General features: G+C 40.8%; 1 protein-coding gene across 10 annotated transcripts in view; it reads right to left on the reverse strand.

Annotated features, from left to right (window-relative positions):
• Positions 1–26,870, reverse strand: part of DCX (doublecortin) — a 378,912-nt gene that overhangs the window by 168,062 nt on the left and 183,980 nt on the right. The window contains exon 1 of one of the 10 annotated variants that reach the window (XM_043895325.1): positions 13,463–13,539. The exons of the other annotated variants lie outside the window; for them this stretch is intronic. The gene's annotated coding sequence lies outside the window, so the exon portion shown is untranslated. Of the gene's footprint in view, positions 1–13,462; positions 13,540–26,870 lie in introns of those variants that run through there. 10 annotated transcript variants of the gene reach the window in all.

Raw genomic sequence — 26,870 nt, forward strand, 5'->3', positions numbered from 1 at the left:
TGTTTTTTTCCAGTAGTCATGTATGGATGTGAGAGTTGGACAATAAAAAAGGCTGAGTGGCAAAGAACTGATGCTTTTGCACTGTGGTGCTGGAGAAGACTCTTGAGAGTCCCTTGAACTGCAAAGAGATCCAACCAGTCCATCTTAGAGGAAATCAACCCTGAATATTCATTGGAAGGACTGATGCTGAAGCTGAAGCTCCAATAGTTTGGCTACCTGATATGAAGAACCGACTTATTGGAAAAACCCTGATGCTGGGAAAGATTGAAGGCAGGAAGAGAAGGGAAAGACAGAGGATGAGATGGTTGGATGGCATCACTGACTTGTTGGACGTGAGTTTGAGCAAACTCCTGGAGGTGGTGATAGGGAAGCATGGCTTGCTGCAATCCATGGGGTCACTAAGAGTCAGACATGACTGAACAACTGAACAGTGACTGAACAACAGTAGAGGTTAAAGGGCTTCACTGGTAGCTCAGATGATAAAGAATCTGCCTACAATGCAGGCAGACCTGGGTTCAATCCCTGGGTCAGGAAGATCCCCTGGAAAAGGGAATGGCAACCCACTCCAGTATTCTTGCCTTGAGAATCCCATGGACAGAGGAGCCTGGTGGACCCCAGTCCATGTGGTCACAGAGAGTCAGACATGACTGAGTGACTGATAAACTTATGGAGGCTTAAAACAGCCAAATTTATTATCTTACAGCTCTGCAGATTGGACATCTGAAACGCATTTGCAAAACTAACATCAAGATGTTGGTGGAGCTGCATTCTTCTGGAGAATCTGGGGCAAAATCCATTCCTTCCCCTTTTTTAGTTTATGGAGGCAGCCCCCATCCCTTGGCTCATGATCTCATATCTTTCTGACCTTTGCTCCCATTGTTACATCTTCTTTGATTCTGACCTTGCTGCCTCTCTCTCATAAGACCCCTGTGATAACACTGGGCTCACCTAATAACCCTGATAATTTTCCCATTTCAAGACCCTTTATTTGCTTCATGGCAAATAGATGGGGAAACTATGGAAACAGTGACTGACTGTATTTTCTTGGGTTCCAAAATCACTGCAGATTGTGACCACAGCCACGAAATTAAAAGATGCTTGCTTCTTGGAAGAAAAGCAGTGACAAACTTAGGCAGCATATTAAAAAGCAGAGACATTATTTTGCTGACAAAGGTGTTTAGTCAAAGCTATGATTTTTCAAGTATGATTTTTTCGTGTATGGACATGAGCGCTGGACCATAAAGAAGGTTGAGTGCCAAAGATTTGATGCCTTTTAACTGTGGTGTTGGAGAAGACTCTTGAGAGTCCCCTAGACTTCAAGGAGATCCAACCAGTCAATCTTAAAGGAAATCAGTCCTGAATATTCACTGGAAGAACTGATGCTGAAGCTGAAGCTCCAATACTTTGGCCCCTGATGTGAACAACTGTCTCATTGGAAAGGACCCTGATGCTGGGAAAGATTGAAGGTGGGAGGAAAAGAGGACAACAGAGGATGAGATGGTTGGATGGCATCACCGACTCAATGGACATGAGTTTGAGTAGGCTCTGGGAGTGGTGACAGACAGGGAAGCCTGGTGTGCTACAGTCCATAGAGTTGCAAAGAGTCAGACACGACTAAGTGACTGAACTGAACTGAACTTAATGACATCTGCAAAGTACCTGAGAGAGCATATTCATAGATTTCAGGGATTAGAACATGGATATCTTTTAAGAGCCATTATTCAGTTTACCACAGGCAGTTTACTAAACTACATAACTGGGAGTACAAAGTCAGAGCAGACATCAGAGTTGGTTGATTCAGCAGTTTAAAAGTGTCATCAAGTACAAGTCAATAATCTGATTAAGGCAAAGGACTTCTATAGACATTTATTCAAAGAAGATATACAAATTGCCAATAAGCACATGAAAAAGTGCTCAACATCACTAGTCATTAGGAAAATATGAATCAAAACCATTATGAGATACTACTCCATATCCACTAGGATGGCTATTATTAAAAAGAAAAAACAGCAACAATAACAAAATACAAAATGACTAGTATTGGCAAGGATGTGGAAAAACTGGAACATGTGCATTGCTGGTGGAAATGTAAAATGGTGCAACTGCTATGGAAAACAGTATGGCAATGCCTCAAAAAATTAAACATAGAATGATCCAGGAGTTCCACTTCTGGGTATATACCTAAAAGAATTAATAGCAGGGACTTGAACAGACATTTGTATACTTGTGTTCATAACGACATTATTTGCAATAGCAAGAAAGCGAAACAACCCAACCATCCATAGACAGATGAACGGATAAACAAAATGTGGTACAATGGAATATTATTCAGCATTAAAAAGGAAGGAAATTTTACACATGCTACAATAAGAATGAACCTTGAGGACATTAGGCTAAGTGAATAAAATAGTCTCAAAGGACAAATCTTTATGATTCTTCTTATATGATGTTTCTAGAGTAGTCAAATTCTCCGAGACAGAAAGTAAAATGGTGGTTGCCAGAGGCTGGAGGGAGGGATAATTGAGTGGTCACTGTTTAATGAACACCAATTTTAAGTTGAGGAAGATGTAGAAGTTGTTGAGATGGATGGTGGTGATGATTGTGCAATAATGTGAATGTACTTAATGCCACTGATGAAAAATTTCATGTTGTGCGTATTTTACCACAACATAAAATAAATGTCACCGAGGACCCAGATTCTTTCCATCACTGTACTCTATTACCCAAAGATCAGCTTCTATCTAAGGCTAGATTCTTCTCACAGTCATGAGAAATTTGTCAACAGCAATCAGAGCCACGTGCTTTCTTGTTCACAACCAAGGGAAGAGTCCATCTCTTAAAAGCAAGGATAAAGTTTTCCAAAAGGCTGCAATAAACCTTCACCTGAATTTTAGGCAGTCTGGGTGTCTGACCCATAACTGGCAAAAGGTTTATCCTCAGACCAATTAGACTTACCCCTTGAACTGAGGTCAATTTCCCAAATTGCCTTGCTGCAATTCAATGGAAAAGGGATGGAATGAGTCCTGAGGAGTCAACTAAAATGATCACTGTTGCCACTTTACAACTCTGGTAGCAACCTCAACTTCTGTGCACAGACTTGGATGCAAACCTCTGGGTAAAATTCAAGCCATCTTTCCAACTCCTTCCCAATTAACCCCTCTCAGTGCCATGCATCTCAATTCTAACGTTTTCCCATTTCTCACCCTATGGCAATAGGAGAGGTCATGTCTATGGGAGACAGGAGAGAGCAGGTGGGGAAGGCATCAAAAAAGAGGCCACATTTACATCTGTATCATTATTACCTGGGAGTTCAGTTCAGTCTCTCAGTCATGTCCGACTCTTTGCAATCCCATGGACTATAGCATACCAAGCTTCCCTGTCCATCACTAACTCCCAGAGCCTACTCAAACTCATGCCCATTGTTTCAGTTATGCAATCCAACCATCCCATCCTGCGCTGTCCTCTTCTCCTCCTGCCTTCAATTGTTCCCAGCATCAGGGTCTTTTCCCAATGAGTCAGTTCTTCACACTAGTGGCCAAAGTATTGGAGTTTCAGCTTCAACATCAGTCCCTCCAATGAATATTCAAGACTGATTTCCTTTAGGATGGACTGGTTGGGTCTCCTTGCAGTCCAAGGGACTCTCAAGAGTCTTCTCCAATACCACAGTTCAAAAGCATCAATTCTTTGGCGCTGAGCGTTCTTTATAGTCCAACTCTCACATCCATACATGACTACTGGAAAAACCATAGTTTTGACTAGATGGACCTTTGTTGGTAAAGCAATATATCTGCTTTTTAATATGCTGTCTAGGTTGGTCATAGCTTTTATTCCAAGGAGTAAGCATCTCTGAACTTTATGGCTGCACTCACCATTTGCAGTGATTTTGAAGCCCCCCAAAATAAAGTCTCTCACTGTTTCCATTGTTTCCCCATCTATTTCCCATGAAGTGATGGGACTGGATGCCATGATCTTCATTTTATGAATGTTGAGCTTTAACCCAACATTTTCACTCTCCTCTTTCACTTTCATTAAGAGGCTCTTTAGTTCTTCTTTGCTTTCTGCCATAAGGATGGTGTCATCTGTGTATCTGAGGTTATCAATATTTCTCCCGGTAAACTTGATTCTAGCTTGTGCTTCATCCAGCCCAGCATTTCACATGATGTACTCTGCATGTAAGTTAAATAAGCAGGGTGATGATATACAGCCTTGACGTACTCTTTTCCTGATTTGGAACCAGTCTGTTGTTCCATGTCCAGTTCTAACTGTTGCTTCGTGACCTGCATACAGATTTCTCAGGAGGCAGGTCAGGTGGTCTCGTATTCCCATCTCTTGAAGACTTTTCCACAGCTTGTAGTGATCCACAAAGTCAAAGGCTTTGGTGTAGTCAATAAAATAAAAGTAGATGTTTTTCTGGAACTCTCTTGCTTTTTCAGTGATCCAGCAGATGTTGGCAATTTGATCTCTGGTTCCTCTGCCTTTTCTAAATCCAGCCTGAACATCTGGAAGTTCACAGTTCACATATTGTTGAAGCCTGGCTTGTAGAATTTTGAACATTACTTTGTTAGCATGTGAGATGAGTGCCATTGTGTGGTAATTTGAACATTTTTGGCATTGCGTTCTTTGGGATTGGAATGAAAACTGACCTTTTCCAGTCCTGTGGCCACTGCTGAGTTTTCCAAATTTGCTGGCATATTTAGTGCAGCACTTTCACAGCATCATCTTTTAGGATTTGAAATAGCTGAACTGGAATTCCATCACCTCCACTAACTTTGTTCATAGTGATGTTTCCTAAGGCCCACTGAACTTTGCACTCCAGGATGTCTGGCTCTAGGTGAGTGATCACACCATTGTAGTTATCTGTGTCATGAAGATCTTTTTTGTATAGTTCTTCTGTGTATTCTTGCTGCCTCTTCTTAATATCTTCTGCTTCTGTTAACTCCATACCATTTCTGTCCTTTATTGAGCCCATCTTTGCATGAAATGTTCCCTTGGTATCTCTAATTTTCTTGAAGAGCTCTCTAGTCTTTCCCATTCTATTGTTTTCTCTATTTCTTTGCATTGATCACTGAGGAAGGCTTTTTTATCTCTTCTTGCTATTCTTTGGAACTCTGCATTCAAATGGGTATATCCTTCCTTTTCCTTTAACTTCTCTTCTTTTCTCAGCTAATTTTAAGGCCTTCTTAGATAGACATACTGTTCATGGGGTTCTCAAGGCAAGAATACTGAAGTGGTTTGCCAATCCCTTCTCCAGTGGACCACATTCTGTTAGACCTCTCCACCATGACCTGTCTGTCTTGGGTGGTCCCACACAGCATGGCTTAGTTTCATCACCCTGCTTATTTAAATTACATGCAGTGTAAATCACGAGAAACGCTGGGCTGGAGGAAGCACAAGGTGGAATCAAGATTGCCAGGAGAAATATCAATAACCACAGATATGCAGATGACACCACCCTTATGGCATAAAGTGAGGAAGAACTAAAGAGCCTCTTGATGAAAGTAAAAGAGGAGAGTGAAAAAGTTGGCTTAAGGCTCAACATTCAGAAAACTAAGATCATGGCATCTGGTCCCATCACTTCATGGCAAATAGATGGGGAAACAGTGGACACAGTGGCTGACTTTATTTTTCTGGGCTCCAAAGTCACTGCAGATGGTGATTGCAGCCATGAAATTAAAAGACGCTTACTCCTTGGAAGGAAAGTTATGACCAACCTAGACAGCATTTTAAAAAGCAGAGACATTACCTTGTCAACAAAGGTCCGTCTAGTCAAGGCTATGGCTTTTCCAGTGGTCATGTATGGATGTGAGAGCTGGACTATAAAGAAAGCTGAGTGCCAAAGAATTGATGCTTTTGAACTGTGGTGTTGGAGAAGACTCTTGAGAGTCCCTTGGATTGCAAGGAGACCCAACCAGTCCATCCTAAAGGAGATCAGTCCTGGGTGTTCATTGGAAGGACTGATGTTGAAGCTGAAACTCCAATACTTTGGCCACCTGATGTGAAGAGCTGACTAATTTGAAAAGACCCTGATGCTGGAAAAGATTGAGGGCAGGAGGAGAAGGGGATGACAGAGGATGAGATGGTTAGATGACATCACCAACTCAGTGGTCATGGGTTTGGGTGGACTCCTGGAGTTGGTGATGGACAGAGAGGCCTGGCATGCTGCAGTTCATGGGGTCACAAAAGTCGGACATGACAGAGCAACTGAGCTGAACTGAACTCAGACAGCCATTTTGCCTTTTTGCATTTCTTTTTCTTGGGGATGGTCTTGATCACTGCCTCCTGTAAAATGTCATGAAACTCTGTCCATAGTTCTTCAGGCACTCTGTCTATCAGATCTAATCCCTGGGAAGTGCCTCAAAATTAGAGATTCCTGGATCCAACCCAAGAAGTACTGAATCAGAACCTTAAATAAAAATTTAATTAAAATTGTTATTTCTCTTTCATGAATTTAGATTTTAAGAGGTGCTCCAGGGACTTCTCTGATGGGCCAGTGGTTAAGACTCTGCCCTGCCAATGCAGGGGGTGCAAGTTTGATCCCTGCTCAGGGAACTAAAGTCCCACATGCCCCGTGAGTCATGGCCAAAAGATTAAAAAAAAAAGAGGTGTTCTAGGTAATTCTGATGTTGATCCATGGAATATGCTTTGAGAAGCACTGGTCCTAAGAACTGTCCTAGGTTCTATGGATATAGATGCTCTGGGTCATACTCTGCAGGTGTTCACAGTCTATTTGGGAGAATAGATACTTAAATAATTATGACAAGACCTAATAGGTGCTATGGTAGAGATATGATCAGAATTCTATTAGACTGATAGTGTCTGAGGGAGTCAGGAAAAGATTCATAGAATATGTGGTTCTAGTGAGATAGCATTATGGGGCTCCATTTAGATTGGAGAGAGAGGGAGGGGGAACAAACAATTTTGATCATTCAGGCTACCAGGAAGACTCAGTGAATCCCAGATGTGGGTGATCATGAGAAGACAAATGTTCATTTATGATTCCCTCATGGGATCTGAGTTCTCTACTTCTCACAGCTTTCACATTTTACTATACTGCTCTGAGTGTGATTCCAGTGTTTAATGACACATATTTTCACATACATATTTATGTACAAGGTTGTATAAACAAAACCTTGTATGATATACTTTGGGATGGTTTAGTACATTTTCAAGGGTAGTTTTTACTATGTGTTAGTTAAACCTTATATTTCTGCCCTTAAACTGAATCCCACAGCCCTATGCCTACCTTATCCTGGTACCTTAAACAGCTATTCTAGAAGAGGAGGGGCAGTTACCCAGATGGAAAAGTAGGAAAAGAGATTCCAGGCAGAGGGACCAAGTTGTCAGATCAGGGAGTTACTAAAGAACATGACACATTTGGTAAACAACCAATGAGAAGTTCAATAGGGCTCTCACATGGTGTCTCAAGTAAAGTAGCAGGAAATGTGATCAGGCAGGTCCAGTGAGGTCAGATTATTAAAAGACAAAGTTAAGAATTTGGCCCTTAAATGGAAGAAAATTGGAAACCACTGAAGGAGTTTAAATAAGTGAATGACAAGATTGGAAACATGTTCTAGAGAGACTGTTTATTGCTCAGGTGGTGATCACTCTTGTACAGCAGAGAAAGGGCTTCTCAGAGGTCCAGGGAGGCTCAGTTCAGTTTCATCTGACTGAAGCTTTTGGTATAACAAAGACAATAAAATTGACAGAAGTCACCACAAGTGTGTACTATTCTAAGTGATTATGTTTGACAAATTAATACTTTTAACACACACACACAGACTGGATTGCAATTCTACTATCTCACTTGGAGGAGTAAATCTAAGTTAGAGACCCAGGCCACAACCTGGTTTTATTTCCTACTTTTGCAAACCTTGAATGAGCAGTTTCCTCTCTCGGACTTGGTTTTCTGACTATGGGAATCCTAGCCACTTCACAAGGGCTGGGTGAGAGAACATGTGTACAGGGTCTGGCATACTTGGGTGCTCAGCACGGATTTGTTAATATTTCTTCACAATCTCTAAGTACAATAAGCCTGTGTCCATGTGTGCTCATACAGGAGCCTCCAAGCACATAAACACACCTACTCAGATTCTGATATGCTGCCCAGGGGCCAAGGTTGGAAGGGGGATACTTCCACCAGACTCTCCAGTGCCTTGCCCTGATTCTGTATTGAGCCCGCATCACTGATGAGAGAGTATAACCTCTATCTCAGGCACTGACATATTAGAGCCCCCTGCCTGCACATTCACCACAGTGTGGCTGAGTGAGTCCACCACCCAATTCCTTCTCCCAAGGGTGTTCACATAGCAATTTTAGGTCTGACTATAGAAATAAAGAATGCCCTTACTCATATTAAAGTGGTCTCATGTATCCAATAGTCTTTACCAGAAATCCATCAGAAGAGGGACCTTCTCACTGCTCCTGATGTTACACCTAGGAGGGTCTTTATCCTCAAGTGCTTTTGGGGCACTTGTCCTTTTCCCCTGCTCAAAGTTGGGCACTCCCTTTGGGCTCAGTGTTTTTGCCTGGGGCATGGAGACCCGTAACTCCCAGTAACAATTCCCCAGCTGAACAACAGCAATAATTCACAGTGCTGTAACAGGCATCCTGGGTTCCTGTTAACTTTTCAGAGTCAAGTCATTCGGTTGGCATAACACTTGGCACTCAGAAGCTCTGCTTCATAATCAGGGTGATTTCAGAACATAGCATCAGCTAAATGGGTCCCTGGGCCTGAGCCAACCTCCCAGGGCTCCAGCTCCAAGACTCACTGTTTGCAGGATCCTGTCACTTAGAAGTCCCTGGGGATGGTGTATTTTAAGAGCTAGTGAAGGACTATTCTGAAAAGAAACTTTGGAGGATTATTCACTGCACTATGGCAATACAATCTCCATTTATCATCATTACATGCTGATAATAGATACTACTTGGCTGTGCCTTGATTATATCCAAATCTCCTACCAGTGGACATGGCAGAATACAGAGATGAAAATAGAAAAGGCTCCCAGCTCCCATTCACTTCTAATTGTCCATTCTCCCTTTAAAAAGATGCAACCATCATTCTTTATATCCTGTTCAAACAAGAAACAACAGAATTTGTGACTGAAAAAGACTGCATGAGGCCATATTGTCTATCCCCCTGACTTTAAAGAACTCTAGGCTTTAAAGAACTCTAGACATAGCTGAGTATCTAAACATTTCTTGGTGACCCTCTTCGGGGTTTAACAATTTGTACTATCATTAATGTTTGCAATATCTCAATCCTAAATCTCTCCAGCTGCAATTTAATCTTCTGTTCATTAGTCTTCAGTTTTCCCATTGAATCTCTTCCAGTTGCTAACTAGTCATATTCCATTGCTGTGGGTTTTCTCTCCAACAGTGCTTGTTCATTTAAACATCCCTGGGCTTCCCTGGTGGTTCAGTGGTAAGTAATCCACCTGCCAGTGCAGGAGATATGGGTTTGATCCCTGATCTGAGAAGATCCCACATGCGTTGGAGCAACTTATCCCTTGCACCCCAACTATTGAGCCTGTGCTCTAGAGCCCAAGAACCACAACTACTGAAGCCCATGCGCCCTAGAGCCCATGCTCCACAACAAGAGATGCCACTGAATGAGAAGCCTGTGAACCACAACTACAGAAAAGCTCAAGCATCAGTGAAGACCCAGAACAGCCAAAAATAAATAAATAAATAAATACAATTATTAAAAAAAAATCCCTAACAAGCTCTATGTGCCATCCCTTTAATTGACTCTGTCAATCATCATAAAAGCCTCTCTAAGTCGTCTTTGTCATGGATTGAGAGAATATGACCAACAAAAAAAAAAAAAAAAGAAAGAAAATTCAGAAAGGATGAGAAAGGGTGAGTCTAAAGGATGCTTTTCCCGATTTCTTCTATTTATATCACTGATGTTTCAAATACTCTTTAGTGCTATTTTTATAGAATATGTGTGCACAGTAGAAAACTTAAAAGCAACATAGAAGAATAAAAATAAGGAAGAAAGATCTCCTATAAGCTGACCACCCAGCTCCAAGAGATAAGATTTCCTTTATGTGTGTATGTGTGTGTGTTTCCTAAAATTGGGATCATACTATATTTGTTGCTTTATGTCTTGCTTTCTTAAGGTTAAAAATCCATGGATATTTTCCATGTCATATATAGTCTTCCAAAATATGATATTTTTAATGGCAACATAATTCTCTACCTTATTGATGCACCTTGGCTCACTTAATGTTTCCCCTACCACTGGGTATTTAAAAAGTTTTTAATTTGTCACCACTTATAAACAATGCTATGAAAGTGAAAGTGTTGGTTATGTCCAGATCTTTGCAACTCCATGGACTATAGCCCATCAGGCTCCTCTGTCCATTGAATTCTGGGTAGCCATTCCCTCCTCCAGGCGATCTTCCTGACCCAGGGATCAAACCTTGGTCTCCTGCATTACAAGTGGGTTCTTTACCATCTGAACCACCAGGGAAGTCCAAATAATGCCTTATCAATGTCCTTATACATAAATTGCTGATCATGTTCCTGATCTTTTCAAAGAGCAGTATTATGTGTGTGTGAAAATATATTTGATTTCCTGATACCTATAATCTATCGTTCAGACTTTCAGAAGAGCTCTCTGGATAATTCATAATGTAGGCTCTGAAAGATAAATGAATAAACCATGACTTTCAATTCTTAAATAGCTCCCCAGCAAACTATAGAATAAAGCTTCAATTTTTTAGCAGACCTTCTAAGCCCCATCTTTTTGACACCATGCCTGGAACTGTATACTTTTGTAATTCAGACTGCTTCTAGTTACTTGCACACTTCATGGTGTGTAATACATTGTTCCCTCTGCCTAGAAGGCTTCTCTCATCTTTTTCCCCTCCCTAATCCTACACATGTCTTCAAGGTTCAGTTCATGTGTCATCTCCTTCAGGCGATCTTTCTTGAATCCCTAGGTTGGGCTTAAGTGCACCTCCAATGTGAACCTGTGGCACCTAATGTGTGTTTCTAATATATCATATTAAAATCTGGTTTTGTTTCTACTTCTGCCACTAAACCTTAAGCATCCTGAGGACAGAGATTATGTCTAACTCATCCCTCAATGTGTAGTAGAGCCACTAACTTATGGTAGGTGTACTGTTGAATAAAACTGAATACCTTTTTGTGTTCATACCTGTAACTATTGCTGGTAATTTAGGAAAAAATGTTGAATGAAGTATCAAAATAATAATCTAGTAGAGGAGATTGGTTACAGAAATATGTAGTTACATAATAACTGTAATTCAATGCTTCTAATTACTTTGGGTTGATGGAGGAAGGAGCAACTGATTCTTCTTGGAGTTGGGCTGTGGTCTGGTCCATATGTTTCTCGTTTACTGCCTGTTAAGCTTAGGAATCTCAGAAAGTCCCAGTGACTCTCGATCAGTTGATATCTGTTTTCTTAAATACCATAACTTTTTTAGTGTGATTTCTACTGTTGCCCTTGAAATTTTCATACCTACAGTCAATCCAATATGGCACTATTTTGCCTCCTTGGAAATGTCTTCTGGAATGTGGAACTAGTGGAAGAAAATGCAAACTAGACACAAGTATCTCTAGATGGAATGAATCACTTTAATGTTTCTGAGAAATCCTCTACATCCTATATTTCTCCTCTGAGTCACCCGTGTCAGAAGAAGAATGGCTACAAAAGTAAAGCCCTGGTTCAGCCGCATGGGGACCAGTGTTGCTTCCTTATTCAGCGTGAGTGTGATTCCCATCACCACTTAATTGTCAATTAGCTCCTGTCAATTAGTGGCACAAAATGCTAATGTTCAGGGGGAAGGGCATGGAGAGACCAGAGGCACTTGCCAGGTAGCTAACTGACAAGATAGGACTAGAGCAAACTGGGGGTTGCCAGTAAGAGGACATTACAAAGACATTTCCTCCATCAGGGTACAGAGGAGTTCTGAATGGGTGCTAAATGCCCAGTATGTCCCCAGGCCTACAGAATGGCAGCTAAGCCAAAGCAGCCCTCTACCAACTGACTTTTCCAGAGAGAAGGTGGTAGCTGGTGGCCTGATGTAAGAGGCAATTACTGACCCACAGGCCTCCTTCTAGGTGGGAACCTAGGGGCTATGACTGAAGCAGCTAACACCTGTTTTAAGTGAATTGCCATGATCCCTTCAAGAGCTGTGGATGATCAGGGTCCTTAATCAAGAGCAGATGGACTGTCAACTATCTGATTAAACTGATACTGGAGCCTCCACATGGAGAAGAGTTTTTTTCCTGTGTGCTTTAAGTTCTGTCTAGCTTTTGAGAATGGCTGAATGCGGTGGAACAAGATTATAACCATGACTTTAATACAGGCAGTCCCCAGCATACAAATGAGATGTATTCCAAAGGTTTAATGACTTGGAACTCAAAACACATTTTCCCTACAGAATTAATGTTGCACATTAATTCTCAGGTTCTCATCCATCCCATTAAAAAACTTATTAATCCTCCAGTGTACCTGAATTATAATATAGTAGTAGTTGGAACGCTATATTCTTATTCTATGTTAGTTGCTGGGGCCATGTAATATAGACATAAAGAGGGCAAGAAAGAGGAACAGAATTCTACAACCCTTGCTCCTCTCTTGGAAATAGTCCTGTCCTGCTTGAGGCAAATTTTGAAACGTGCCAACTTGTTTCTGAAAAACACTCACCTTCTTTTTGGCACCTTTCCCAGGCAGGTTCTAGTGTCTTATTCAGTTCAGTTCAGTCACTCAGTCGTGTCCAACTCTTTGCAATCCCATGGACTGCAGCACTCCAGGCTTCCCTGTCCATCACCAACTCCCAGAGCTTGCTCAAAGTCCTAGGCTTTGCTAACTTCCCAACTTGATAGCTCCCCAAACTGCCTTAGCATCTGCAGTCCCCTCCATGACTTCCAAATCTCTAGTTTCCCTTACTCTCCATAAAATTACTATTTCCTCACAGAAGACCAAAATTTAGCTCATCCACTCCTGTGCCAAACCTATGCTGCTTCCTGACCTTCCAGGCTCTGCCAATAGCTATAAAATTCCTCTTCAGTTAAGTTTAAAAGCCCAGAGTCCTCTTTCTCACCCTTTTTCTTCATCAGTTAAGCATCTTGTTGACTCCTTTTTCAGAAGGTCTTTGGTTATCACCTTTCTTATTTGAGATCTCATCAGTGTAAGGGATTCTTTGACAGCTGCAGTTTTGGAACCACCATATGTGATCTCTTGCTTGAACGACAGACGCAGCCTCGTGACTGCTTTGATTACCTAGCTCCTCCCTCTTCCCTTTTATGATAGATGAGCTTTTCTCAAACATAGCTTTAATCACCTCCTCTATCCTTACCCCTAAATCTACCAATGGTTCTCCTAACACATAACATCTTATTATATTTATTTTTGTACAACCAAGATGAGGTAGAGCTCTTTATTCCCATTTTGAAAATTAGCAAAAACAATTTACTGAAAGTCACTGACCTGATCAGTGATGCAGCCAAGGTTTGAACTCAGGTTTGTATCCAAAGCCCATGGTCTTTTCATTTTCACACCACATCCTAGTGTAGTACAAATAGCTTTTGTTGGCAATCAATGTCTTCCATGATCTGGCTCAATTTTTTCTCACCCTCTCTCATACCACTCCTCTTTCTATTCACTTTATTCCCAGCTATCCAGACTACTTGCTACTTTCCAAACTTGCCCTGGATTCTACTACCTTTGTCTATACTGGATGGTGAGTCTTTTCCTTGTGAAGGCCCAATTCAACTGCTACTTCTTCAACAAAGCCTTCCCTTTTACTGTCCGCTTCAGATGCAAATATACTCAAACACTAGCCAGAAGTTTTCTCCCTTTTCTGAGTTACCACAACACTAATTGTAGCCTGTATTATAGTTATTTGAGTGGGGGGTTATCATCCCAACTACTTCTTTAAATCTATGAGGACAGGTACCCAAATTTTCTATACTCAGTCCTAGTAAGTGGAGGTAGGAATCCATAGTAGGGATTCACTTAATGTTTGAGGAAAAAGTATTAGTGGAAATGAAAATTGCAAGGTAAAACAAAGTTGAATGTTATAATGAGGAATTTCTATTTAATCAGGAAGCCCCCAGAGGATTTTGATCAGAGAAAGGCCATCACAAAAGTTGTGTATTTTGAGAAACTAATGAAGATTCCAAGTACAGGTTAGAGGAGAACTGTGCTGAATGAAAGTCTTAGTTCTGTTATGTATTAGCTCTGTGACTCTGGGCAAGTCACTTCCTTAATAACAGCTTTATTAAGGTACAATGTACAAACCACAAAAATCACCCTGTTAATGTGTAAAATTCAACATTTTAAAATATACTCACAGTGTCATGCAACCATCCCTACTATCTAATTCCAGAGTATTTTCATTACCCTGAAAATAAACTCCATACTCGTTATCACTCACTCCCCCTTTTCCCACAAACCTGCCAGCCCTTGGCAACCACAAATCTACTTTCTATCTCTGTGAATTTGCTTGTTCTGGACATTTCATATAAAAGATCATATAATACTCATTCCTTTGTGACTGGCTTATTTCACTTAGCACAGTGTTTTCAAGGTTTGTCCATGTTGTAGCGTCTATCAGTATTTCATTTGTTTTATTCATTCCACTGAATGAAGTGGAAATAACTTATCTTGTTTATCCATTCATCAGTGGATGGACTTCTGGATTTTTTCCATTTTTTGACTAGTATGAATAATGCTGCTATGACCATGAATGTACAATTATTTTTGTGATCATATGTTTTCAAGTCTCTTGAAAAGAAAGGAGTGGAATTGCTGGGTCATATGTTAACTTTTTGATGAAGTGATGGACTACTTTACAATTCCCACCAGCAACATGTGAGGTTTCAAATTTCTCCAAGTCCTCACCAATACTTGTTATTTTCTATTTTTGTTTTTTAAATTATAACTATTACTTTGCCAACAAAGGTCCGTCTGGTCAAGGCTATGGTTTTTCCAGTGGTCATGTATGGATGTGAGAGTTGGACTATAAAGAAAGCTGAGCACTGAAGAATTGATGCTTTTGAAGTGTGGTGTTGGAGAAGACTCTTGAGAGTCCCTTGGACTGCAAGGAGATCCAACCAGTCCATCCTAAAGGAGATCTCCTGATCAGTCCTGGGTGTTCATTGGAGGGACTGATATTGAAGCTGAAACTCCAATACTTTGGCCACCTGATGTGGAGAGCTGACTCATTTGAAAAGACCCTGATGCTGGGAAAGATTGAGGGCAGGAGGAGAAGGGGACGACAAGGATGAGATGGTTGGATGGCATCACTGACACAATGGACATGGGTTTGGGTGGACTCCGGGAGTTGGTGATGGACCGGGAGGCCTGAGGTGCTGTGGTTCATGGGGTTGCAAAGAGTTGGACACGACTGAGCGACTGAACTGAACTGAACCCTAGCATTAGTTACTCAGCCATGTCGGCTCTTTGTGACCCTATGGATTATAGCCCACCAGGCCCCTCTGTTCATGGAATTCTACAGGCAATAATACTGGAGTGCATAGCCATTTCCTTCTTCAGGATAACTACTTTAGTGAGTGTGAAACGGTATCTTGTGGCCTTCATTTGCATTTCCCTAATGACTAATATTGTTGAGCACCTTTTCATGTGCTATTTGTGCAACTTTGGTCAAATGTCTATTCAGATTCTTTGTCCATTTAAAAATTAGATTATTTGTCTTTTTATTGTTGAATTGTAATTGTTCTTTATATATTCTGGATGAAAATTCCATATCACATATATGATTTTCAAATATTTTCTCCCATCCTGTGGGTTGTCTTTCTTCATGGTGCCCTTTGAAGAACAATTTTTTTGTTTAATTTTAGTGAAGTCCAATTTAGCTATTTTTTATCTTTTTGTGCTTTTGGTATCATATCCCCAAAATTTCTAATCCAAGTTTATAAAGATTACCATCTCTGTTGTCTTCTAAGAGTTTTATAGTTTTAGCCCTTACATTTAGGTCTGTGAACCATTTCGATTTAATTTTTATATGATGATAGTTAAGGGTCCAAATTCATTCTTTTTCATGTGAATATCCAGTTGCAGGGGATGCAGTTTCGATCCCTGATCCAGGAAGATCCCCTGGAGAAGGAAATGGCAACCCACTCCAGTACTCTTGCCTGGAGAATCCCATGGACCGAGTAGCCTGGCGGGCTGCAGTCCACAGGATTGCAAAGAGTTGGATAGGTCTGAAGTAACTGACCACACAGGCATCCAGTTGTCCTAGAACCTTTGTTGAAAAGATTATTCTTTCCCCACTGAATTATTTTGGCACCCTTGACAAAAACCAATTAGCCATAAACATAAGGTTTTATTTCTAGATTCTCAGTTTTGTTCCATTGATCTATCTGTCTATTTCTATATTCTTTGCCAGACCACACTGTCTTGATTACTATTACTTTATAGTAGTTAATTTTGAAATAAAGAAGTATGAATCCTCTGACTTTATTCTTTTTCAAGACTATTTTGGTTTCCTTGAATCCCATTATGAATTCTATGATCAGCTTTTTAACTTCTACAAAAAAAAAGCAGCTAGGATTTTGATAACTGCACAATTGCACTCATCTCACATGCTAGTAAAGTAATGCTTAAAATTCTCCAAGCCAGGCTTCAGCAATACGTGAACTGTGAAATTCCAGATGTATAAGCTGGTTTTAGAAAAGGCAGAGGAACCAGAGATCAAATTTCCAACATCCGCTGAATCATCAAAAAAGCAAGAGAGTTCCAGAAAAACATCTATTTCTGCTTTATTGACTATGCCAAAGCCTTTGACTGTGTGGATCACAATAAACTGTGGAAAATTCTGAAAGAGATGGGAATATCAGACCACCTCACCTGCCTCTTGAGAAACCGTATGCAGGTGAGGAAGCAACAGTTAGAACTGGACATGGACCAAGAGACTGGTTCCAAATAGGAAAAGCAGTACTTCAAGGCTGTATGTTGTCACTGTGCTTATTTAACTTATATGCAGAGTACATCATGAGAAACTCTGGGCTGGAAGAAGCACAAGCTGGAATCAAGATTGCCAGGAGAAATATCAATAACCTCAGATATGCAGATGACACCACTCTTATGGGAGAAAGTGAAGAAGAACTAAAGAGACTCTTGATGAAAGTGAAAGATGAGAGTGGAAAAAGTTGGCTTAAAGCTCAACATTCAGGAAACTAAGATCATGGCATCTAGTCCCATCACTTCATGGCAAAGAGATGGGGAAACAGTGGAAACAAAGGCTGACTTTATTTTTCTGGGCTCCAAAATCACTGCAGATGGTGATTGCAGCCATGAAATTAAAAGACGCTTACTCCTTGAAGGAAAGTTATGACCAACCTAGACAGCATATTGAAAAGCAGAGACATTAGTTTGCCAACAAAGGTCTGTCTGGTCAAGGCTATGGTTTTTCCAGTGATTATGTATGGATGTGAGAGTTGGACTATAAAGAAAGCTGAGCACTGAAGAATTGATGCTTTTGAAGTGTGGTGTTGGAGAAGACTCTTGAGAGTCCCTTGGACTGCAAGGAGATCCAACCAGTCCATCCTAAAGGAGATCAGTCCTGGGTGTTCATTGGAGGGACTGATGTTGAAGCTGAAACTCCAATACTTTGGCCACCTGATGGGAAGAACTGACTCATTTGAAAAGACCCTGATGCTGGGAGGGATTGGGGGCAGGAGGAGAAGGGGACGACAGAGGATGAGACCGCATCACCGACTCGATGGACATGGGTTTGGGTAGACTCTGGGAGTTGGTGATGGACAGGGAGGCCTGGTGTGCTGCGGTTCATGGGGTTGCAAAGAGTTGGACACGACTGAGTGACTGAACTGAACTGATATTAAATCTGTAGATCAATTTGGGGAGCATTGCCATCTTAACCATATTAAGTTTTATAATCTTTGAATGTGGGATGCTGAGGCAAGTGATTTAACCTCCTTGAGTGTCATCAGCCTTATGTCTCAACTGGGAATAATAACAGCCATTCTATCTATCTCACTGGGTTATAGTGAAGATTGCCTAAGAAAATTCTTCTTAAAGGGATTATTTTTGATAGCATTACAGGAATCAGTATAGCTTCTTGAGGTCATAACTCAGGAACACTAAAAACACCAGTTCATGTTCATCTTAAAACCAGCTGGAATTTTTTACAGCCACCTCTTCTTTTTCTAAGGTGCCTATTGTGTGGTTGGTGTCATAGTAGTCTCCATGGAGTAGTATTAAAAAATGCAGGCTCTAGAGCCAGACTGCCTGTTTTCAATTCCCAGCTCTACCACCCCATTTGAACTTAGAAAAGTTACGTGCCTCAGTCATTCACTCTTCTCATTTGTAAAATGAGAACAATGATAGTACCTAGTTCATAGGGTTCTTATAAGATTGAGTGATTAATTCATGCAAAGTGCTTGGAAACATGCCTGACACAGAGCAGTTAATAAACATAAGCCATCATTACAGCATCTCATAGAAGTACATTAGGGCCCCACAGCCAGTGGCATTTATAATCAAATGCATATGACATTGCGTTCAAACCCTTGGTTTGCATGATTTGAGTAAGTCAAGCATTTATTTACAGCTGGAGTGAGTATCCTCTATAAACTAGAGTGAAATAGAAATTCTCACATAATAATCTGAAGTCTACAATTTCCCTGTGTGGATATATGAATAAATAATTGCTTTTAAAATGCATTTTACATTTTAACTAATTTAATTAATTTAATTTAACTAATTTAACTAAATGTAAAATGTATTTTACATTTTAACTACATTTAACTAAGAAGGGAAAATTAAAACCCTTCTTAGTCAAACAGAAAACATGCAGATTGCTTGGGATGATGTTTTCTGGGAAACCAATGCAACGACATTGCATCATTTTTTTTCTCCTTAGTAGTCTATTTTTCTCTGCTCCTAGGTTTAGTTTATTAGAAACAACTAGGGGGCAGAGTCAGAGCTATATCTGCACATCTATGCTGTGCCTGTCTCCAGTCCCCCCAGATATAGTCTGATCCCTGATGGCATCTGGTTCTAGGGAGCTTGCTTCGGGTTGATTGCTAGTACAGCGCTCTTCCTGCTGCCAGTCTTCTAGGAGCTAGAGCTCAGAGAAATCATTACTGAAACTGCTGCAGCTAGGGGCAGATTGGAAATCAGGGCATCCAATCTAATAATGACAACCTGAAAAAGAAACAGAGCAATTTCTTTTGGAACCAAAGCATCAAGGAGCCTTGTAGGGACTCTCGACAGGCCACCTAGTTCATTCCCTTGCCTCCAGAAAGACCTTTATGAAAGTCCCCACCCCTGCACACGCTGCTAATTAGTCCATTTCTTAACAAAGGGGAGGTGGACTTTAGGACACTCGAGCATTTAAGTGGAGTTTAAGAGATAAAGTCCTAAATGGGAAATCTTCTCTCCTCAAATCCCTCATTCCCCAGCAAGGAAAACCTAAGAAACAAAACAGCAGGGGAGAAAAAGTCAAACAGCAACAGATCCCTTGTGCCAGCAAAGTGTTGCTAAGCAGAGTAACCTGGGCATTGGATGTGGGCACAGCCATGAGGAAGCAGAAGTGTGAATCAGCCAAAGGCAACGAAAAGTAGCAGGAGACTTGTAGTCCCAACTTAGAGGAAGGCTCTGCTGCTCTTATGACTTTGAGACATTCTGATACAAAAACAATTTCCTCTGTTTCCGGCTGACAATAATTAAAAACTATTTATGGAGCCAAAGGCTGGTAAATGCTGGTGAAGAGTTCAATGTGAACCTGAAAAGAAGTGTATGCATTTATTTTAAAACCTAGGATTGTGCACTCAACCCCCTTGTTCTCCTCTCCCCAGTTCTCTCCTCTAGTTGGCCACTGTTTGATTCCTCTACACCAAAGAGCTCTTCCATCACCCATGTTTACAAATTAAGCTCCCATTCTCCCTGCCTATTCCTGGTCTCTATAGTGAAGATCCGACATGGGTGGGAAGCCACCGGACTCAACTAATTCAGGCAAAGGCAGGGATGATTGAGAGCTCCTGAAGGATCTCAGGACTGCATTTTAAAAGAACAGATTCACAGAAATTCATTTCTGATCCAGGAGAAATCTAAAACTAAATGATGTGACGAATTTTTGCGGAGGGAAGATTTTGGGAAAGAAGGGGCTTCTTGGTGCCCTTTGGATCGCACACTCCTTTGCTCTTAGTGCTTTGGCTGTATTCTAAGTGTAAAGTCTTCATCACAGGGAATATCGTCACAACTTCAAAATGTCCACCTACTCAGAAGCATGACACCTTGAAGCATTAGATTCTTTTTTTTTTTCATTTATTTTTATTAGTTGGAGTCTAATTACTTTATAATATTGTAGTGGTTTTTGTCATACATTGACATGAATCAGCCATGGATTTACAAGTATTCCCCATCCCGATCCCCCCTCCCACCTCCCTCTCAAAAAATGGGCCAAAGAACTAAACAGACATTTCTCCAAAGAAGACATACAGATGGCTAACAAACACATGAAAGGATGCTCAACATCACTCATTATCAGAGAAAAGCATTAGACTCTAAATGAAAGTAAGAATCAGATTTTGGAGGCTGTCTATTGCATCTCCATAAAATTGCCCAGTTGGTATCTCCCTTGGGGAAGGAAGCCTTCTCTCAGACTAATGATTGCCTTGTCGTGGTGATTCTTTGCTGAGAGGACAGTAGATAAGAGATGAATAAAATAAGCAACAAGATGGAGTTTGAAATTTGGGATGCTCTAAGCTCTCCAAGCCACGCTTCAGCAAAACATCAACTGTGAACTTCCAGATGTTCAGGCTGGTTTTAGAAAAGGCAGAGGAACCAGAGATCAAATTGCCAACATCCGCTGGATCATCAAAAAGCAAGAGAGTTCCAGAAAAACATCTATTTCTGCTTTATTGACTATGCCAAAGCCTTTGACTGTGTGGATCACAGTAAACTGTGGAAAATTCGGAAAGAGATGGGAATACCAGACCACCTGACCTGCCTCTTGAGAAACCTATATGCAGGTCAGGAAGCAACAGTTAGAACTGGACATGGAACAACAGACTGGTTCCAAATGGAGAAAGGAGTACGTCAAGGCTGTATATTGTCACCCTGCTAATTTAACTTATATGCTGAGTACATCATGAGAAACGCTGGGCTGGAAGAAGCACAAGCTGGAATCAAGATTGCCAGGAGAAATATCAATAACCTCAGATATGCAGATGACACCACCCTTGTGGCAGAAAGTGAAGAGGAACTAAAAAGCCTCTTGATGAAAGTGAAGGAGGAGAGTGAAAAAGTTGACTTAAAGCTCAACATTCAGAAAACTAAGATCATGGCATCTGGTCCCATCACTTCACGGCAAATAGATGGGGAAACAGTGTCAGACTTTATTTTTTTGGGCTCCAAAATCACTGCAGATGGTGATTGCAGCCATGAAATTAAAAGACGCTTACTCCTTGGAAGGAAAGTTATGACCAACCTCGATAGCATATTAAAAAGCAGAGACATTACTTTGCCAACAAAGGTCTTTCTAGTCAAGGCTATGGGTTTTCCAGTGGTCATGTATGGATGTGAGAGTTGGACTGTGAAGAAGGTTGAGCACTGAAGAACTGATGCTTTTGACCTGTGGTGTAGGAGAAGACTCTTGAGAGTCCCTTGGACTGCAAGGAGATCCAACCAGTCCATCCTAAAGGAGCTCAGTCCTGGGTGTTCATTGGAAGGACTGATGCTTAAGCTGAAACTCCAATACTTTGGCCACCTCCTGCAAAGAGTTGACTCATGTGAAAAGACCCTGATGCTGGGAGGGATTGGGGGCAGGAGGAGAAGGGGACAACAGAGGATGAGATGGGTGGATGGCATCACCGACTCTATGGACATGAGTTTGAGTAAACTCTGGGGGTTGGTGATGGACAGGGAGGCCTGGCATGCTGTGGTTCATGGGGTCGCAAAGAGTCGTACACGACTGAGCGACTGAACTAACTGAACTGACTGAAGCTAATTAATGGAGAAAGAGAAAGAGCCCCTTGATATAGGTCAGCCTCAGTCAACTGAGTGTATGTGTGTGTATGTGTGTGTGTGTGTGTGTGCACATGCCTGTGCTCTGTCATATCCCACTCTTTGTGACCCCATGGACTATAGCCTGCCAAGCTCCTCTATCATGGGATTTCCCAGGCAATAATACTGGAGTGGGTTGCCATTTCCTTCTCCAGGGGATCTTCCCCACCCAGAGATGGAATCTGTGTCTTTCTTGCTGTTTAAATTTGACAGTGGGTGAAATTCAGTCTTGGGTCAACACGCACAGTTGTGAGATGGGCATGTATTGATCCACAAGCAAACCCACTGCAGACAAGTGACAGGTTCTGCAGTGAAATTCCACCTGGCTGGCCTGTAACTAATTTGCAGGTGCATTGCTCTGCTGGGGCTTTCTGAAACACACTCCTTATTCTACGCTTTTTCCTTTAGGATTTCCCTCCCATCATCATCAGCACCACTGTCCTCTACCCTCTCCCCACAAAGACACACTACACAAGTTGCAGTGGTGGTAACTCTCCCTACTGGTAAGTATCCCCATCACTCTGAATGACGGAACAGCCAAACATGACCTGAGAGAAAGGGAAAGTTAATGAGCTGAAAGACTGCAAAACTTCTAAAGCAGGCTGCCTGAAAACATTGAAAATGCTGATGGATTTAGCTGTCTAATATCTTCAACAGAAGCAGTGATGTTTATTGTTTATTAATAATTGTTTTAATCTCTTCATTGACATCTACCTTACTCTTTAATCTGCCCCAAATACCTGTCTAAGTGGTTCTCAATCATGTTGTGAATCAGAATTACTATAGGAATGTATTTTTTTTTAATTTAGAATGCCCAGCTTCACCCCCAGAGCTACTGAATAAGAGTCTCTAGAAATGAGGCACATGTATTCACATAAAAAAAAAAAGATTTCCATGTGATTTCTGAGGTACAGCCAAGGTTGCAGACCACTGCCTTAGTCTCCTCTGGACTAATTTTGTCTTTATGACAACTTTGTTGATGTATGTATTATTACCCCCATTTTATAGATTAGGAAACTGAAGCTTATAAAAGTTCGATGACAGGTCAGGCTCACACAGCTAGAGATGTGTGGAGCTAAGATTCAAAGCCAAGCCCATGGCTCCAAATGACATGCTCTTTCACTTCATGACATTGAAGTGAAATTACACATAATGAGCTATGTATAAATTTTTTCAGTACCCTGATAGAGATCTCATGTAAACTAGATATCTTTACCTTATTTAGAGTAGCTAGTTCTTCCACAGAACTCTTTCTCTAAGCAAACTTTTGTTCAGAATTCCAATAAGTAAAACAAACATCAGGGACTTCCCTGGTGGTCCAGTAGACCAATAAAGAAGAACTATCTCCTCCATCTTTTTGGGCTCTGAAGCAGCCAATTTGAAATACACAATTCTAGTGAACTCCCTGATTCTGCTGATGAGGAAATTAAGGTCCAGAGAAGGAGATCAACTTGCCCAAGGTCACACAGCATATAGAAAATCAAGATCTAAAATTCAAGTTTACTAATTTAAAGATTAATGCTCTTTCTAACACACTTGATATGATAAAGATGGAAACCAGCAACAAATCCAGAAAGTTCTGGAGAAAATCCCAGTTATAGGAAAAAGCAAAAATATCAACCATTAATATACCTTGAGCACTTACTATATAGCAAGAACTCTTATTTTTTACTTATGGGTATACTCTGTTTCCAAGTACCTTCACCTGAATTAAACCTGTTTCATTCACAGGTCGCTGAGCTTCTTTTGAACACATTCATCATCTTTTCCTCTCTACTCCTACTACTAGTACCTTAATTCTGGCCCACATTATCTCTCTTTTCAAACAACTAAAAGTATTACTGAGATGAAATTCACCCATTTAAATAGTACACAATACTATTTCATATATTTCATATATATTTCATATATATTTATTTCATATTCATATATATATATATTTCATATATATTTCATATATATATATTCATATATTCATATATTCATAGAGTTCTACAGCCATCCTCACAATTTAATTTTAGAATGTTTTCATCACTCCTAAAAGAAACCCCATATCGGGGAAAGTCATCCCTGATTTGCCCCTTGCTGAAGACCTGGCTACCACTAATCTACTTTCTGTCTTTATTAATTTGCCTATTTTGGACATTTCATATAAATGGAATCATATAATATGTGGTCTTTTATGACTGACTTCTTTCACTTAGCATAATTTTTTTCAAGGCTAATCCATGTTGTAGCATAAATTAGTGCTTCATTCTTTTCTATTACTGCTGAATAGTATTCCAGTGTGTAGATATATCACATATTGTTTGCTGCTGCTGCTGCTGCTGCTAAGTCATTTCAGTTGTGTCCGACTCTGTGTGACCCCATAGACAGCAGCCCACTAGGCTCCACCATCCCAGGCAAGAACACTGGAGTGGGTTGCCATTTCCTTCTCCAATGAAGGAAAGTGAAAAGTGAAAGTGAAGTCGTTCAGTCGTGTCCGACTCTTAGCGACCCCATGGACTGCAGCCCACCAGGCTCCTCCATCCATGGGATTTTCCAGGCAAGAGTACTGGAGTGGGGTGCCATTGCCTTTGTTTACCCATTCATCAGTTGATGGACTCTGTTGTCTCTTGTTTGAACCACTGAAATAGCATTCTGACTGATGTTCTTTTTTTTAAATTAATAAATTTATTATTTTACTTTACAATATTGTATTGGTTTTGCCATACATTGACTTGAATCCTCCATGGATGTACATGTGTTCCCCATCCTGAATGCCCCCTGACCTCCATTTTCCTCTCCATTCTTCTCAGTGCCATTTGAAGTATTTTTTTAAATTTTTTAATTGAAGGATAATTGCTTTACACAATTTTTTGGTTTTTCCGTCATACATCAACAAGAATCAGCCATAGGTACACCCATGTCCCCTCCCTCCCAGACTTCCCTCCCACCTCCCTCCCCATCCCACCCTTCAGCCTGTCACAGAGTCCCTGTTTGAGTTCCCTGAGTCACAGAGCAAATTGGCTATCTATTTCACAAATGGTATTGTAAATTTCTATGTTACTCTTTCCATACATCTCCCTTTCTCCCTCCTCTCCTCCCATTGTGTCCATAGGTCTGTTCTCTATGCCTGTTTATCCATTGCTGCCCTGAAAATAAATTCATTAGTGCCATCTCTTCAGATTCCATATATATGTGTGGAACCTAATTAAACTTTAAAGCTTTTGCATAGCAAAGGAAACTATAAACAAGGTAAAAAGACAACCCTCAGAATGGGAGAAAATAATAGCAAACAACTGATAAAGAATTAATTTCAAAAGTATACAAGCAGCTCATACAACTCAATACCAGAAAAGCAAACAACCCAATCAAAAAGTAGGAAAGGGACACGAAGAGACACTTCTCCAAAGAAGACATACAGATGGCTATCAAGCACTTGAAAAGATGCTCAACATCACTCATTAGAGAAATGCAAATCAAAACCACAATGACATACCACCTCACACCAGCCAGAATGGCCATCATCAAAAAGTCTACAAACAATAAATGCTGAAGAGGGTGTGGAGAAAAGGGAACGTTCTTGTATTGCTGGTGGGAATGTAAACTGATACAGCCACTATTAAATATTTTTTTAAAGTGCCCATTTGCCATCATGACCTCAGGGGTTCCCCATTCTAAGTAGGAAGTCACAAATTTAATGTCTACTAGTGGCAAGACAGGTCATGCAAAAGTGTGAAACTGTGAAATGCAAGACAATTTTGAGTGGTCCTTCAGTAGTTGGTAGAAGAGTGCAAGCCCTGCTTAAAGACATTCAAATTTGAATTAAAAAAAAAAAAAACCCGTATACTCATTTAACAAATAATCAGACTGCTTTTCTCCATGCATGGTCTACAGGAGAAAAGCCAAATCACTTAGTGAAGGAAAGTTACATGGCTCAAAATAGCCTGGAGTTAAAACTCCCCTCTGGGTCCTCCCCACCATTCTATGCAAAACAAAGAACTCTCACCTGAAGGGAAAAAAATGGACATTAAGGTTGATTGCCCAGCTCCCAGCTGGTCCAGCCTCTAGGCAATTTCCAGAATTCCTTGGCCCAGCCGTTTAAGAAAACTACTCCGAACAACCTTGGAGAATGACAGGCCCCCTTAAGACAGTAGATTTCCACATATGTATGTGCCTATATATACTTCCTCTTTTCTTGGGTTAGTGAAGCAGCTCACTAATCTGACTGCTGCCCCTTCTCGCCCTATTAAAAAGCTTTTGCACAACAAAGGAAACTATAAGCAAAGTGAAAAGACAGACCTCAGGTTGGGAGAAAATAATAGCAAATGAAGCAACAGACAAAGGATTAATCTCAAAAATATACAAGCAACTCCTGCAGCTCAACTCCAGAAAAATAAATGACCCAATCAAAAAATGGGCCAAAGAACTAAACAGACATTTCTCCAAAGAAGACATGCAGATGGCTAACAAACACATGAAAAGATGCTCAACATCACTCATTATCAGAGAAATGGAAATCAAAACCACAATGAGGTACCATTACACGCCAGTCAGGATGGCTGCTATCCAAAAGTCTACAAGCAATAAATGCTGGAGAGGGTGTGGAGAAAAGGGAACCCTCTTACACTGTTGATGGGAATGCAAACTAGTACAGCCGCTATGGAGAACAGTGTGGAGATTTCTTAAAAAACTGGAAATAGAACTGCCATATGACCCAGCAATCCCACTTCTGGGCATACACACCAAAGAAACCAGATCTGAAAGAGACACATGCACCCCAATGTTCATCGCAGCACTATTTATAATAGCCAGGACATGGAAGCAACCTAGATGCCCATCAGCAGATGAATGGATAAGG

The sequence above is a fragment of the Cervus elaphus genome, chromosome X (assembly GCF_910594005.1).
Source record: "Cervus elaphus chromosome X, mCerEla1.1, whole genome shotgun sequence".
NCBI lineage: Eukaryota > Metazoa > Chordata > Mammalia > Artiodactyla > Cervidae > Cervus > Cervus elaphus.